Raw genomic sequence first — 17567 nt, 5'->3', positions numbered from 1 at the left:
GGCATAGTTTCCCTTGATACGTTCCCACGAGAATCTATTGGTATCATTTGTTCCCACATGAAGGACGATCAGTGGATTCTTTCCTGCTCCCTTTAGGATCCTCTTCAACCTCAGGTCCACAACCCATATCTTAGCACCTGGTAGACAGCACAATCTTCTATTCTCTGGATCAGCTCTGGTTACAGGCCTGTCTATTCTTCTCAGTAAGGAGTCCCTGATCACATAGACCTGCCTTTTCCTGGTGACGGTGCGATTCTCTGGTCTATTCCTTTTTCCCTCTGGCTGCAAGTCCTTTCCATTCCTATTCTCCCTTGTAATCCTCTTCAACCCATCCTGTATCCTCCTGGGGCTCATATTTGGTGTTGTCTCCATTGACCCTTCCCCTTTTCCTATAGTACTAGCTGCTCTTCTCTTCTTCCTTGCCCTCCCACCTTCAGTGACCACCTGCTGTGCCCCTTCTTCATTTTCCAACTTCTCACACCTGTTCCTGAGCTCTATTTCTCCTTCACTAGCTCATCTTTTCCTCTGCCTGGTTCTTTTAGTCACATGCTTCCACTGACCACTTTCCTCACCCAGCAGTCTCCCCTCAGAGTTCTTCAGTCCTGCTTCTATCTGTAAATCTGAGCTTTTCCCTTCAGCTGCCTCATGTCTTTGCTCCATAATCTGCTCGAACCCCCTTCTAAACTCAACCTGACTTTCCACCTACATCTCCAATCCTCAGATCTTCTCTTCCATCAGCTCTATCAGACGGCATTTCATGCAGACAAAACTCTTACCAGGATCATGTACATGCCGCAGCTTCCACTTCCAGTCATCTTCATTGTGTCTTCCATTACATGCGTCACTCCCACTGCTGCCTCTGTATCTGTCATAGCCTTCCCACCTAAACCCTGTTAATCCGGGAAACACAAACCACACGAAAACACCACCACCCAAGCAAAAACAACCCCCCAACGAGGACCACAACATTCCCCTCACTAGCCTGTCTGTTCTTCTGCCTGGCTCTCTTAGTCTTCCCACTCCCACTCCCACTCCCACTCCCCTGTTTACAGCTCTGTTTGCTGGCTCCTGTGCCACTGCCTGGCTGGCTGGCTCCCTTTATAGGACCTTAGAGAATCAGGGCTCAGCTTCTCTCCCAGCACAAAGCCCCTACAAGCCTCTACACATGCAAATAATACAAATACAGATGGAGTTCGTGGAGCTTCAGTGTGATACCATTTTGAAGCAGAAGTATACAGATGTTGGAATTCCAGAATTCTACCGGTTTCTTTCACAAGAAAGATTTCTCTGCTTCTGCAAGGGTAATGGCAATGTTTGGAAGTACATATATATATGAACAGTTTTTCTCTTCCATGAAGATTAACAAATCTGTGTTAAGATCAAGGCTCACTGATGAATATTTGCAAGCAACAGTGAGATTGGTTTTGTCTCAGGATATCAAACCTAATCTTGATGCTCTGGTTGAGGCAAAACGCTGCCAGCTAAGTGGCCAAAAATGAAATGACTGTCAAAATTAGCACTGACTTTTTGTATTACCTTTTTAAAAAGTTAATACATTGACTTTTAATAGCATACTATAATACTCTTCATTTTTTTCCCATTTTTGACTATACTTTTGTATCCTTGTATGAAAAGGAGTCAGTGATGTGGTCCTTGGACCAATGTACAGTCCTTGTGTGGTCCTCATGGTGATTTGAGTTTGAGATCCCTGCCATAGAGCCACACTGCTGCCACTCACAGCCTGGAGGAGATAGAACAACCCTGGGGTCCCCCCAGCACCAACCCAGCTCCAGGGACTGGTGCAGGGGAGGGGATTTGCCTCCACAGAACTAATGTGTCTATGGAAAGTCGCACAGATTTTGTAAGCGTCCCTCTGAGCTGTGTGTCTGTCTGTTAGGTCCATGGCTCTGATCTCAAAGGCCTGTCTCAGGGGAATTTATGGGACCTGGGAGCACAGCCACTGCCGGCACAGTTTTCCGGGGGAGAATGCAGGTTTGTTGAAATTGGAATGTTTTATGGAGATGGTTCAATTTCATTGGCATCCTGACGGAAAGCCAGCAGGGTTCCAAATCAGCTGACCTGTCTGGCTCCATGGCAGCCTTAGAGTCCCTGCTCCCAAACTTGTGAGATCCCAGGCACCTCCTCAGCTCTCTCAGCAGGAGGATGGGAAGCTGGCTGCCTGGAAGTCTGGGCTCCCAAGCTCACTGCTCCCTGGAAGCCTGGTGCCCCAAGAACTGTGGTTCAGGAACAGCTTGCCAGGTGCACAGGCCCAGAGCCTGGGCTCTGTTCCCTTGCAGAGACAACGTTGACAGTTTTGGTTCTCTTTTCACATCAGAACATAACCAGATTTCAAAATATCTAAATCTTCTGTGAACTGGAATTCCCTTTCCCTGCCCAACCCTAGTGTTTATGTCACTCTGGCCAACTCAGCACCATGAACGACTGCTTCTGGGCTGGGCTGGTTAAAAGGGTGACTATCTACTGTGTGGTGTTACACTGCTGGCTAATGCCTGTTCAAAGTTTAGACTATTGTCATTTTAAAGTGAAAGTTGTTTATTCGACTTTTCAGTTTCCAGGGCAAAAATTAATATTCATTAAAATAAGATATTAGGTGCCAGGCACTTCCTTTTTTAAAAACTAGAATGACAACCTTCAGCATGACTGCATCCATTTTTGCACCTTGTCTGTCTGCCTATGTTCTTATATGGCCCTCTCACCATAGTATCTGAACACCTATGACAAACTACAGGTCTTAACCCTAAGAGTATTTCATTCATTCAGGGGCAGCTATCCATCCTTCCTTCCCACTCAAGCTATTCAGGGAGGTAGAAGCACTAAGGTAGACAGGATACTCTACTGCAGGGGTGGGCAAACTTTTTGGCCCGAGGGCCACATCTGGGTATGGAAATTGTATGGCGGGCCAAGAATGCTCACAAAATTGGGGGTTGGGGTGCAGCTGGGAATGCGGGCTATGGGGTGGAGCCAGAAATGAGGAGTTCAGGGTGCGGGAGGGGGCTCTGGGCTCGGGCAGGGGGTTGGGGCGTGGGGGTGTGAGGGCTCTGGCTGGGGGTGTGGGCTCTGGGGGGGGCTGTGGATGAGGGGTTGGGGGTTCAAGAGGGTGCTCCGGGCTGGGACCGAAGGATGCAGAGGTTAGGAGGGGGATCAGGGCTGGAGTATGGAGTTGGGGTGTGGAAGGGGGTCAGGGTGCAGGCTCCAGATGGCACTTACCTCAAGCAGCTCCCGGAAGGAGTGGTATGTCCCCCCTCTGGCTCCTATATGGAGGTGCAGCCAGGCAGCTTTGTGTGCTGGCCCGTCCGTAGGCACTGCCCCTGCAGCTCCCATTGGCTATGGTTCCTAGCCAATGGGAGCTGCAGGGGGCAGCGCTTGGGGGGGACAGAATGTGGAGCCCCCTGGCTGCCCCTATGCATAGGAGCTAGACAGGGTACATGTCGTTGCTTCCAGGCGCCTCACGGAGCCAAGATTAAAATGTCTGAAGGGCTGGATGCGGCTCCCGGGCGATAGATTGCCCACCCCTGCTCTAGTGGATAGGGTGCTGATATGGGACTCTGGAAGACCTGGGTTCAGTTTCTAGCTCTCTATAGATTTCTGCTGTGACCTTGGACAAGTCATTTAATTTACCCTGTGCCTCAGCTCACCATCTGTAAAATAAGGATTAAAAAAAAATAAAAAAAAATCTCTGCTTCACAGGGGGTCAAATCCATTAGTGATTGTGAGGTGCTCAGACGCTACAGTAATGAGGGCCATATAAAGTAGCTATATGAAGGTGAGAATATGCCCAAAGCCACTAACTTAAGTGTCAAATTCCATGCTCAGTAAAATCCAGAGTCAAGTCCAGTAGCACCAGTGATGTGTTATCCTGAGTTTACACCAGAGTAACTGAGAACAGAATTTGACTCTTAGTAAAAAAAATAAAAATAAATCCAACACATTAGATAAGCTCCACCAAAATAAAATATGTTTAAGATCAAGACTGGTGGTTTTCCACACAGGAGTCTTAAGAACCTGGTCCAACTCTCAATTAAGTCAACGGGACACTTTTCCACTGTCTTGATTGTGGGCCAGATCATTGAGATGGTGCTTAAATCAATTCCTACATATTATGAGGCTGTTTATGATGATCAGAAATGGTATGTGATGGATGGACTTGTCTCAAAAATTAGGTTTGGTTTAAAGTGTGACTAGTTCAGGGGTGGTCATAAGTCAGCTGTTGTCTATCGGTCATGTGTATGAGGCTCCCATTACCTTAATATCAGAGCACTTGACAATCTCGCATATATTTATCCTCACAGCGCCCCTGTGAGGTAGGGCAGGGTTATTCCCGTTGTACAGATGGAGAGTGGAGGCACAGAAAGGCCAGATGAGCTAGCCAAGGTCACACAGGCAGTCTGTGGTGAAGCAGGCAAGGCCTCGGCCTAGGCTTTAAAAAATGAGGGGCTAAAAGTGCCTTCTAAGTCTGTATTTAGTTCTCTAGCCCTGGGGGCTCTCAGCGTTCCCAGACGACTGTGCCCCTTTCAGCAGCCTGAGCCATCTTGCCGACCCCAGATTTCACCTCATTTATAAACTACGTGCTGACAAAATCAGACGTACAAATACACAAGTGTCACAGCTCACTGTTACTGACAAATGGCTGACTCTCATTTTTACCATGTCATTCTAAAATAAATCGATTGGAATAGAAATATTGTACTTACCTTTCAGGGTATGGTATGTAGAGCAGTAAAAACAATTCATTTTTATTTGTTCCAACTATGCTAGCGATTTTTATGTAGCCTGTTGTAAAACGAGACAAATATCTAGAGGAGTTGATGTACCCCCTGGAAGACCTCTGCATGCCCCCAGGGGTACATGTACCCCTGGTTGAGAACCACTGATCTAGGTGGCCTCATTGTCAAAAAGATCCCAGCAGCTACTGGCCAGTCACCATCTTTTGCCTTAGATTTAGGTGCCTATATATGGACTTAAAAGCCTAACTTTAGACACACACCCTTTCAGAAATGTCCACCCTTGCCCATAACTATTATGAAAGGCTAAGGGTGTAATTAGGTTCTGGAGGAGAGTAGGCTGGAGTCATGCTATGTAGTGTAGCATTTAGATCATTCTGCTGCTGGATAGCTTCCAGCTTGTTAGTATTTAATGAGTTCTTATCTGTTGGGCTTGAAATTGAGGCTTAAATAAATCTTGTCTGGCCTGCTATAGTGTGTAATTGTGATACATGAAGCGGGGGGAGTAGCTCCCTTTGATGGACACCCAGCCAGCCAGTTAGCTGTAAAATCCCTTTTGGTTTGTTCTCTGCTTGCTTTACCTGTAAAGGATTAATAAGGCTACAGGTAAAAGAAAAGGAGTGGGCACCTGACCAAAAGAGCCAAAGGGAAGGTAGAACTTTTTAAAATTGGGAAAGAAACTTTCCCTTTGTCTGTTGTTCTCTGGGCTAAAGAGATGGGGCAGCAGGAATGCTGTGTAAAGTTTGAACCAGATATGAAAATCATCAGATCATATCTAGAACTACTTTTAACAATCCTAAGGTGTAAGTAGATCAGAATGTTTAGCTACAAGTGATCAGATTTATTTCTGTTTATTTTTTAAGGCTTGAGGATCTCTTCTGTGCTAACCCCAGATGCTTTTCATAGAATCATAGAATATCAGGGTTGGAAGAGACCTCAGGAGATTATCTAGTCCAACCCCCTGCTCAAAGCAGGACCAATCCCCAACAAAATCATCCCAGCCAGGGCTTTGTCAAGCTGGGCCTTAAAAACCTCTAAGGATGGAGATTCCACCACTTCTCTAGGTAACCCATTCCAGTGCTTCACCACCCTCCTAGGGAAATAGTGTTTCCTAATATCCAACCTAGACCTCCCCCACTGCAACTTGAGACCATTACTCCTTGTTCTGTCTTCTGCCACCACTGAGAACAGTCTAGTTCCATCCTCTTTGGAACCCCCCTTCAGGTAGTTCAAGGCTGCTCTCAAATCCCCCCTCACTCTTCTCTTCTGCAGACTAAATAACCCCTCAGCCTCTCCTCATAAGTCATGTGCCACCACCCCCTAATCATTTTTGTTGCCCTCCGCTGTACTCTCTCCAATTTGTCCACATCCCTTCTGTAGTGGGGGGACCAAAACTGGATGCAATACTCCAGGTGTGGCCTCACCAGTGCCGAAAAGGGGAATAATAACTTCCCTTGATCTGCTGGCAATGCTCCCGCTAATACAGCCCAATATGCTGTTAGCCTTCTTGGCAACAAGGGCACATTGACTCATATCCAGCTTCTCATCCACTGTAATCCTCAGGTCCTTTTCTGCAGAAGTGCTGCTTAGCCAGTCGGTCCCCAGCCTGTAGCAGTGCATAGGATTCTTCCTTCCTAAGTGCAGGACTCTGCACTTGTCCTTGTTGAACCTCATCAGATTTCTTTTGGTCCAATCCTTCAATTTGTCTAGGTCATTCTGGACCCTATCCGTACCCTCCAGCATATCTACCTCTCCCCCCAGCTTAGTGTCATCTGCGAATTTGCTGAGGGTGCAATTAATCCCATAATCCAGATCATTAATAAAGTTGTTGAACAAAACTGGCCCCAGGACTGGCCCCTGGGGCACTCCACTTGATACTGGCTGCCAACTAGATATGGAGCCATTGATCACTACCCTTTGAGCCCAATGATCTAACCAACTTTCTATCCACCTTATAGACCTTTCATCCAGTCCATACTTTTTTGACTTGCTGGCAAGAATCCTGTGGGAGACCGTATCAAAAGCTTTGCTAGAGTCAAGATATATCACATCCACCACTTACCTCATGTCCACAGAGCCAGTTATCTCATCATAGAAGGCAATCAGGTTGGTCAGGCATGTCTTGCCCTTGGTGAATCCATGTTGACTGTTCTTGATCACCTTCCTCGCCTCCAAGTGCTTCAAAATGGATTCCTTGAGGACCTGCTCCATGAGTTTGCTTGTAACCTTTAAGATGAACCCCCAAGAAAACTATTTTGGGTGCTGAATTTTTGGAATTGCTCTTTTAAAATTTAGCAAAAGTCTAAGTTCCAGATGTATTTTTTCCTTTTTGTTTTTAATAAAATTTACCTTTTTTAAGAACAGGATTGGATTATTGGTGTCCTAAGAGGTTTGTGCATGTTGTTTGATTAGCTGGTAGGCACAGTTAATTTCCTTTGTTTCTTTTTCAGCTCTTCCCCGGAGTAGGGGTGAAAGGGCTTGAGGGTACCCCACAGGGAGGACCTCCCAAGTGCTCCTTCCTGGGTTAAAAGGGTTTTTTTGCATGTTGGTGGTAGCAGCATTTACCAAGCCAAGGTCAGAGAGAAGCTGTAACCTTGGGAGTGTAATACAAACCTCGAGTGGCAAGTATTAATTTTTAAAATCCTTGCAGGCCATCACTTCCTGCACTTGATGTGGCAGAGTGGGGATTCAGCCTTGACAGTGATTAAGTGGCTTAAGAAGGGAGCCATAATAGCCTGTCCTATGATGACCCCCTACCCATCATTCCCTCCCCCTCTTTCCTTTGTTTATTACCACTCACTCTATACCTTCCACTGCCTCCAGTCCCAATCACTGATTGTCCCCACCACCTATGCTCCCATGCAGTCCTGTCCCTGGCAGCTTTCTCTCTGCCCGAGCTCCCCAGTAATGTTCCTCTGCCATTCAGAAAACAAAATGGTCATTTCATCCATGGCACAATCAAACTCTTGGAGTGTATCTGCAGTTGCTACGAGATATTTACTCAGGGCCTTGAAGGACAGCAAGGCCTCTCCATTTGCATGTCTGGTGGATAGCCCTGGGTGAGTCACTGGCAATGATATTACCACAGATGCTCAGGCCCTGATAAGTCAGCTGCTCATTTAGACTCTCCATTCATAGAATCATAGAATATCAGGGTTGGAAGGCACCTCAGGAGGTCATCTAGTCCAACCCGCTACTCAAGGCAGGACCAACCCCAACTAAATCATCCCAGCCAGGGCTTTGTCAAGCCTGACCTTAAAAACTTCTGAAGAAAGAGATTCCACCACCTCCCTAGGTAACACATTCCAGTGCTTCACCACCGTCCTAGTGAAAAAGTTTTTCCTAATATCCAACCTAAACCTCCCCCACTGCAACTTGAGACCATTACTCCTCGTTCTGTCATCTGCTACCATTGAGAACAATCTAGATCCATCCTCTTTGGAACCCCCTTTCAGGTAGTTGAAAGCAGCTATCAAATCCCCCCTCATTCTTCTCTTCCGCAGACTAAAGCATCCCAGTTCCCTCAGCCTCTCCTCATAAGTCATGTGTTCCACTCCCCTAATCATTTTTGTTGCCCTCTGCTGGACTCTTTCCAATTTTTCCACATCCTTCTTATAGTGTAGGTCCCAAAACTGGACACAGTACGCCAGATGAGGCCTCACCAATGTCGAATAGAGGGGAACGATCACGTCCCTTGATCTGCTGGCAATGCCCCTACTTATACAGCCCAAAATGTCATTGGCCTGCTTGGCAACAAGGACACACTGTTGACTCATATCCAGCTTCTCATCCACTGTAACCCCTAGGTCCTTTTCTGCAGAACTGCTGCCGAGCCATTTGGTCCCTAGTCTGTAGCGGTGCAAGGGATTCTTCCATCCTAAGTGCTGGACTCTGCACTTGTCCTTGTTGAACCTCATCAGATTTCTTTTGGCCCAATCCTCTAATTTGTCTAGGTCCCTCTGTATCCTATCCCTACCCTCCAGCGTATCTACCTCTCCTCCCAGTTTAGTGTCATCTGCAAACTTGCTAAGGGTGCAATCCACACCATCCTCCAGATCATTTATGAAGATATTGAACAAAACCGGTCCCAGGACCGACCCTTGGGGTACTCCACTTGATACCGGCTTCCAACTAGACATGGAGCCATTGATCACTACCTGTTGAGCCTGACTGCCCACAGTCTCACTGCATTGATTTATTAGACATGTGTTGCTAGTTTAATGACGGTCATTTTCTGCCGCACCAGGGGGCAGAACAAGGGTGCTCCAGAACTCAGAGAACAGTCCCTGCAGCTCAGGGCTGGATGTAGCCTCCCCATTAGTGGGTGCTCTACACTAAAGTCTAGTGTACATTTGTGGGGTAGGGAGGGCCAAAGTCACAGGCCAGCGTCCTTCTCTTCCTCCTCCTTTCCCCCACACCAAGGGGGTACCAACCCCTCACAGCAGCATCCTCTAATCCCAGCCCAGCAAAGAATCATAGAATATCGGGGTTGGAAGGGACCTCAGGAGGTCATCAAGTCCAACCCCCTGCTCAAAGCAGGACCAATCCCCAACTAAATCAAGCATGGAGGGGAGGCCTGGTGGATGGAGGAGCTGGAGAGTGAGCCTGCCCCACACTCACAGGCTGAGCCTGGCTCCACCCTCCTGGCGTTGAGACCTGGTGCACGGGGATGCATCGCCATTCAGGTTTAGCCCAGCCACCCCTGGAGGGGGCAGTCAGGTCAAACCCGAGTGGTGTTGTGATCTGGTGCGTCGGTTCACAACCCTACTCACTCAGTTGGCTTGGGCGCCCCCCCATCATGACAGAGGTGGGCCAGGCCAAAGCTGAAATGGGGCCCCTATGCCAGTGCTCCAAGTGCACAGTGATTAACCTGGGCCTGATTTCTGTGGGTACAATTGCATCCATGGACCCTGGCTAAAGCCACCTACTTGAGCTAAAGCTTATGTGCAGAGCTTTACATACAGCAGGTACAGCCAGAGACCTCCAGTGTTCTTGAAAACTAGTTCTCTGCCTTCTGGTAGGTGGCAATGCACATCTCATAATTGCCTCTTAAGTAGCAGCCTCTTGCACCTGTGAGCAAAGAAATGAAAATGGATGGTACCCTAAGGAGAAAAGTGCACAGTGTATGTTTAATACTCTCCGCATGAAGAACAGGGATTAGTAGTGAGCCTCACTCAAAGCACTGCCAACAGTGCCCTGACGCCAGATTGCTGACAGTTCTCTTCCCATTGTGAAACAAACTTCAATACAGTGAGAAGCATAAAGTTATCCTAAGAGGAAACCCCAAATCATATGGAGATAATGACTTTAGGCGGCATGTGTGCATGCGTGTATCGGAACCTGCCCCTATGGTGTTGGTATTTTAAGATCAGCTGGATGTTTTTTCAGCATGTATGTCTTCAGAACTGGCAGTGACATCACTGTAGGAGCACCAACCTGACATGTCTGCTATTCTACGGGATCCCATAGCCTCTCTGCCATTTATTTGTTAGAAGGGTGTTCTCTGTAGGACAGCCAGTATCTTGATCAACACTTGGCTTCCCCTTGCTGGACTCCCACGGCTGCATTGGGTAAGAATGAAACAGGAGAGCAGTGCTGCTTACAGAGACAGCCACCTGGCTAGAAACCAGCTGTCTGCCTGAGATGTGGCCTTTCGTTTGTTCTCACTCACGAGTTTCAGACTGAGTCTCGGGGTGGGCTCTTCCTGTCACCTGCCCACTGCTTACAAGAAATCTCTTCATTCTGAGAAAGGGCCGCTTGACTAATTACACCTCATTGGCTCAGGGAGCCCAAGGGCTCAGGTTAGAAAGAGAGATAGGAGGTAACCTAAGGAGGAGCATCTCATATTCCAGGGCTTCCTGAAACCAAAACTGGTCTCCTTCCCAACACCAAGATCCATTCTGTTTAATGATTCATTGGCATTAGCTACTTCCAACTCTCTAGTTAATAGCCCTTTGGCTGAAACAGCTTCTCCAGTTCCCTCATCTGAGTCTCTTCCTTAAACACATTCTCTAGCCTCACAGTCTCTTTCTAGCCTGTAAAACGATCAGCTTTCTACCTGCTGATCCCAAATCATCCCTGTTAGGTACTTGCATACCATAATCAATCCCCTCTAGGTTGATCTCGAATATGGTATTCTCTCTGGCTCAGTCATGAAGAACGATGAAGTCACTATTCAGAGTCATTCATTTGGCTTTTTCAATTACTCAGCTAGCCATAGGAATGGCTAATGGCATGCACAGGACCCCAGGTCTCAGAACGAGATGATATAACTAAGCCTAGTTCATAGGCAGGGAATTACTTCCTGGTATTTCTCTAAGGAAGCTGTTAAATATCAGAATTCAAACACAAACAACTTTTCAAGTGAGACTGTTAACAGACCAAGACAGAATGAACCGAATGAATACAACCTACGCCATCTCGCCCCATGTAAATTACAGCATGATAGAAATGCTGAGTTTATTACCAGTCTTCCCTTACGTAGGCAAAATTCCCATTGGGCCCACTTATTATTGCTGATAAAAATTATTTTATTTCTCCTCTGATAGTGTTCACAGTAGTCTGGGCATTAGGATAGGGACGGTTAACAGGAATTCACACAAAGTGCAGGATGCCCTGAATAGGGATGATTTTCATGGCTTTCATTTTGGCAAAAGCCATTTTTCACTAGACTGGAGATCCCAGAAGACTGCACATTGGCTCAGCAAAAGGTGACATCAGAAAGAAACAAATTGTTCTGGTTTCAGACGAGCAGGATTTTTCAGCGCCAGCAGAATCTGCTCACCCTCTCCTTGGTATTCCCTGACCATGTGCCTCCAATGCCATTAGGACACCCAGTCAGTCATTTCATCCATGTCAACCCTCTCAGGTTGTGACAAGGGGTGCACCGATGTGTGTGTCTGCACCCTTCCTCAGGGCCTGCCCATACAACACAACTAAGCCCTCAGTGTGTGTGTCTCTTTGGTTTATAGGCACAGGTGAATCACTGGTAAGGACATCACGGAAGGAACTCAGACCTTGATAATTCAGCTAGTACCTTAGACTCTTCCGTTAGGCCCCATGGTATTTCTGAAATTTATTTGTAAGATGTGTGTTGCTTGTGTAACAGCCACCAGTTTCAATCTGCAGGAAGATGCTGGAGGGACTTTGTTTCACTCAAACAGGCATGTGGTCTAGTGGTTACAGCAAAGGGCTTGGAGTCATAACTACTGGGTTCTAGTCCCAGAGCTGCCACTGATTCACAGGAGGATTTTGGGCAAGCTACTTAACCTCTCTGTGCCTGAGTTTCCTAATCTATAGTTGTGACTTTCCCCTGGTGTTACCTGGACTGGTGATCTGAGAGGTCACCCCAATCCTTGACTCTGGGAGCCAGCCTTATCCTGCTCTGCTGTGAGAACCCCCACTCCTGGGCTGTTCATGCACAGCCTCTGGCAGGTAAGCTGCTCCTTGGATTGTGCAACCAAATGACACTAGCCAATATCTCCAGTCCCAGATACAACCCTAGGAACCTCCATCTTGCAGTGTCCCTTTATACCCGCTAGATGCTGCAAGCTTAGATGAGTTCGTCAGTTTAACAAAGAAATTGATACCTACCAAGCTTGTTATCCCAAGGGGAGTCTCTGACATGCTTCAAACCAAATGCACTGCTTCAGGTAGAATAAACAAACAGATTTATTAATTACAAATATAGATTTTAAGTGATTATAAGTCAAAGCACAAGGTCGGATTTGGTCAAATGAAATAAAAGCAAAACACATTCTAAGATAATCTTAACACTTTCAGTGCCCTTACAAACTTAGATGCTTCTCACCACAGGCTGGATGGTTGCTCTTCAACCAGGCTCTCCCCTTTGATCAGCTCTTCAGTCGCTTGGTGTGGTGTCTGTAGATGTAGGTGGAAGAGAGAGGAAGAGCATGGACAATGTCTCCCCCTTTTATCAGGTCCTTTCTTCACTCTTGGCTTTGCCTCCCCCTTCAGAGTCAGGTGAGCATTATCTCATTGCAGTTCCAAACTGACCAAAGGAATGGGGGTGACTCACTTGAGAGTCTAACAGATCATTTTGTTGTTGCCTAGGCCAGCGTCCTTTGTTCCTGTGCAGCTGGGCTGGGTTTGTCCCATCCATGCTCCAGTGAGGTGTGAACTGCCTCTCTGTTCTTGGAGAGTTTTCGCCTGGGCTTTCTTTAAGCCAGGAGGACACATTTTCAGCCTCATAACTATATACATGAAATTATAACCTATAACCTTACTATAACATTACTGACAGGTTTCAGAGTAGCAGCCGTGTTAGTCTGTATTCGCAAAAAGAAAAGGAGTACTTGTGGCACCTTAGAGACTAACAAATTTATTAGAGCATAAGCTTTCGTGAGCTACAGCTCACTTCGTCGGATGCATCGGATGCATCCGATGAAGTGAGCTGTAGCTCACGAAAGCTTATGCTCTAATAAATTTGTTAGTCTCTAAGGTGCCACAAGTACTCCTTTTCTTATAACATTACTGTATCAATTACTATAACAACTATGCTCAGTGCCTCATGAGCCTTCCGAAGACACCCAACATGACAAACTTTGCATTGGATACCACACAATCAATTAATTAAGATTAAACTCGATAAGTTTATGGAGGAGATGGTATGATGGGATAACATGATTTTGGTAATTAATTGATCTTTAAATATTCATGGTTAATAGGCCTAATGGCCTGTGATCAGATGTTAGATGGGGTGGGATCTGAGTTACTACAGAAAATTCTTTCCTGGGTATCTGGCTGATGAATCTTGCCCATATGCTCAGGGTTTAGCTGATTGCCATATTTGGAATCAGGAAGGAATTTTCCTCCAGGGCAGATTGGAAGAGGCCCTGGAGGTTTTTCGCTTCCTCTGTAGCATGGGGCACGGGTCACTTGAGGGAGGATTCTCTGCACCTTGAAGTCTTTAAACCATGATTTGAGGACTTCAATAGCTCAGACATAGGTGAGGTTTTTCGTAGGAGTGGGTGGGTGAGATTCTGTGGCCTGCATTGTGCAGGAGGTCAGACTAGATGATCAGAATGGTCCCTTCTGACCTTAGTACCTATGAATCTATGAATCATTTTGAAGAGATGAACATGTGGGGTGCAGAGTGTTTCCCCAAGGTTTTAAGCCTGCTGCCCATTAATTTCATTTGGTGGCCCTTAGTTCTTATATTATGGGAACAAGTAAATAACTTTTCCTTATTCACCTTCTCCACACTGCTCATGGTTTTATAGACCTCCATCATATCCCCCCTTAGTCTCCTCTTTTCCAAGATGAAAAGTCACAGCCTCTTTAATCTCTCCTCATATGGGACCCATTCCAAATCCCTAATCATTTTAGTTGCTTTTCTCTGGACAATTTCTAATGCCAGTATATCTTCTTTGAGATGAGGACACCACATCTGTATGCAGTATTCAAGATGTGGGCATACCATGGATTTATATAAGGGCAATAAAATATTCTCTGTCTTATTCTCTATCCCTTTTTTAATGATTCCTAACATCCCTGTTGCTTTTTTGACTGCCGCTGCACACTGCGTGGATGTCTTCAGAGAACTATCCATGATGACTCCAAGATCTTCCTCCTGATTAGTTGTAGCTAAATTAGCCCCCATCATATTGTATGTATAGTTGGGGTTATTTTTTCCAATGTGCATTACTTTACATTTATCCACATTCAATTTCATTTGCCATTTTGTTGACCAATCACTTAGTTTTGTGAGATCTTTTTGAAGTTCTTCACAGTCTGCTTTGGTCTTAACTTTCTTGAGCAGTTTAGTATCATCTGAAAAATTTGCCACCTCACTGTTTACCCCTTTCTCCAGATCATTTATGAATAAGTTGAATAGACTTAGACATACAGGACCAGATTTTCAAAGTTGTGCAGTTGCCGGCAGGCATTTGCTCTTGGGTCTCAAGGCAGCCAAATACCTTGAATGCATGCAAAATATGGTATTTGCATACACACATAACCAGCTGGAGGCCTTGCTGGCCATGCATGCACATAAGTATCTTTCTTGATGCCTGCGTGAAGAATGGGCGTGTACCTCACTTTGAAAGTCTGACTCCCATTCCCTGTGCATATTCACTGCTACTCCTGTTTATGCACAAGTAACAATAGTAGAAGGGGAATAGTAGTTCAGAAATATAACAAGACGTTCATGATCACATGTAATAATAGGATAATAAAACCAGTATTATGTAAGTGGCATGATAATGGGACATAATGCAGTACTGTAATAGGATAATAGGACCAGGGAAATAGGATTATGATCACTAGCATCTCAATGAGAAGCTGAATCTCATACCATATGACCTCCTAGTGAGCAGCTTGAGAATTATGGGGGATTGCTGCTAATATTTGCTTAGTCACAATGAGGCAGAGATAAACCCTTTCCACATGGGGGCTTACACTTTAGATAACCCAATGAATCTAAATACAACTCCGGCTCAACTCTTCTCATGGTTGTGACAGGTTGAATCAGACCCAAAGGCCCACCTCCCACCACACCCTGTCCCAGAAAGGAGCAGTAGATATGAGTCCTCCAAGCATCCTAGAGTGGGGGCAAGGAAGCAGCAATCAGGGAGAGGCAGCAGGGAAGCAGCCAATCTGGACCCACCAGGCTATTATAAAAGGAGCTGCAGTCAGTTGCTGCCTGGAGTCTGAGGAGTGAGATTAAGCTAACCTCAAAGCGGGGACTGAAGACCCCAAAGAAGATAAGTAATTTACTGAACATTGAACTGTGATATACCCCCAGAAGGGGATCTGAACTGTTTAGCGACTTTACTGGTAGGCTGGGATCAGAGAGAGGGCAAAAATATTGCCTCCAGGGAGGGAGCCCTGTGGTCATGACCCCAAGGTTACCACTTTTGACATGCAAAAAATTGGCACCCCTTCCTCTCCCACACACACACAGCAACCCAACCCCACTGTCACAGAGTGTGGGGGAGTCAGGGCCCTGCACCCCCCACTTCCTGTGATTCACTGTGACTCTCACCCAGCCAGTAAAACAGGTGGTTTATTAGACGACAGGAATACAGTCCAAAACAGAGCTTGTAGGTACAGAAAACAGGACCCCTCAGTCAGATCCATCTTGTGGGGTAGGGAGCCCAGACCCCGGTTCTGGGCCTCCCTCTGTTTCCCCAGCCAGGTCTAAACTGAACCCCACTCCAGCCCCTCCTCTGGTCTTTGTCTCTTTCCTGGGCCAGGAGGCCACCTGATCTCTTTGTTCTCCATAGGGTGACCAGACAGCAAATGTCTGGGACAGGAGGAGGTGGTGGGAAGGGAATAGGAGCCTATGTAAGAAAAAGACCCAAAAATCGGGAATGTCCATATAACATCAGGACATCTGGTCACCCTAGTTCTCCAACACCTTCAGTTGGCACCTTACAGGGAAGGGGCCCAGGCCATCAGTTGCCAGGAGACAGGATGTCGGCCATTCTCTGTGCAGACAGCATCACACTGGCCCGCTAGGGCTCTGCAACAAGCACACACCTTATCCCACCACCTAGCTACTTCAGAAATAAATAGGGGAAACTGAGGCACACACATAGTATTCAGAGAAAACATTAAGAGCATTCCCACTTTGTCACACCCCCAGCCACAAGACAACACAACAGCCCTCGCCTTCAACAGCCACTTATAGTATCCAGAGAGATAACATGTATAGATAACATCTGACATCTCCACATTCCCACGTGACTCAAACCACCCCTCTCTCTCTCTCTCTCACACACACACACACACACACACACACCAGGTCAGGCTGAGCCTTTAGAGCAAACTCACATCTTGCCCTCAAGCCAGTCTCTGCTGCTACGCTGGCTAGAAACATACTTCTGCTTCACTAAGGAGGGCTGTGGTTCTCATGTAAATGCCTGATTCCAGGAGCAGGGGCATTAAGCAGAACACCCGATATTGCAAAGCCCATGATCCAATTGCAAGTGCTGGCAACTCTGTGCACAGTGGAGGAGACAACCTGGCCTGGCTAGGGGAGAGAGAGGAGTGGGGCAGTGAAGAGCAGGAGGCAAGGGGACAGAGAGGGGAAAATTTGCCTTGACGTATGGGAAGTAGGGAGAGGGCGAAGCCTGCCTCTGACTGCAGCATTCCTGCTCTCTCCACCTCCCTAGCTACTGAGGGTCCCCGCCCCACTGCGCATCACACTGTTTCCCCTCTCATAGCTAGTTCACTTCCTGGCCTTCATCCTTAACCCTGCCCCAGCCATGTGGTGCAGTCACCCCTCATGTCTGGAGCTGTGGGGAAATCTCCAGCCCGGTTCTTGATTAATCAGATTTTCAAGTATTGAGGGTAGCAGCCCCAGGTTCACACAACTCAAATCAAAAGGGAAAGTCCTGCCCCGTGGGCATTGTCCTCTCACTCGGACAACCTGAATGCTGCCTCAGATTATGCAGTTATGTTCAGCATGTGAAGACAGCCACTCTGATTCTAATCCTGCTCACGTGGCTGAAAAACTTGACTGGAGCTGCACTGCTAAAGCCACATGAGATCAAAGTCAAGCCCAGCTGAGTATCTTCTTCTGCCACTAATAGGAAGCGAAGACATTGCATTCACCATCCCCCCTCCGCCCCCGTGCAGCCTCAGATCAAGCTGTGATGGGGCACTCTCTTCACACACACAGATAATTCATTCAGGCTACTGAGAGAAGATATTGGACAGGTATTTTTTATTTTAAAAAAGAAAAGAAAAATAGAAATAGCAACACAATCCAACCAGTATCTTGGCACAATGTTTACAGCAGTGTCTGCTAGGGGCATTCAAAGGCAAAAATCAATTAAGCATTTTCTTCTCACGCTAAAT

Source organism: Dermochelys coriacea, chromosome 4 (assembly GCF_009764565.3).
Source record: "Dermochelys coriacea isolate rDerCor1 chromosome 4, rDerCor1.pri.v4, whole genome shotgun sequence".
NCBI lineage: Eukaryota > Metazoa > Chordata > Testudines > Dermochelyidae > Dermochelys > Dermochelys coriacea.
The sequence above is the reverse complement of the archived record's forward strand: the minus strand, read 5'-3'. Positions refer to the sequence as shown.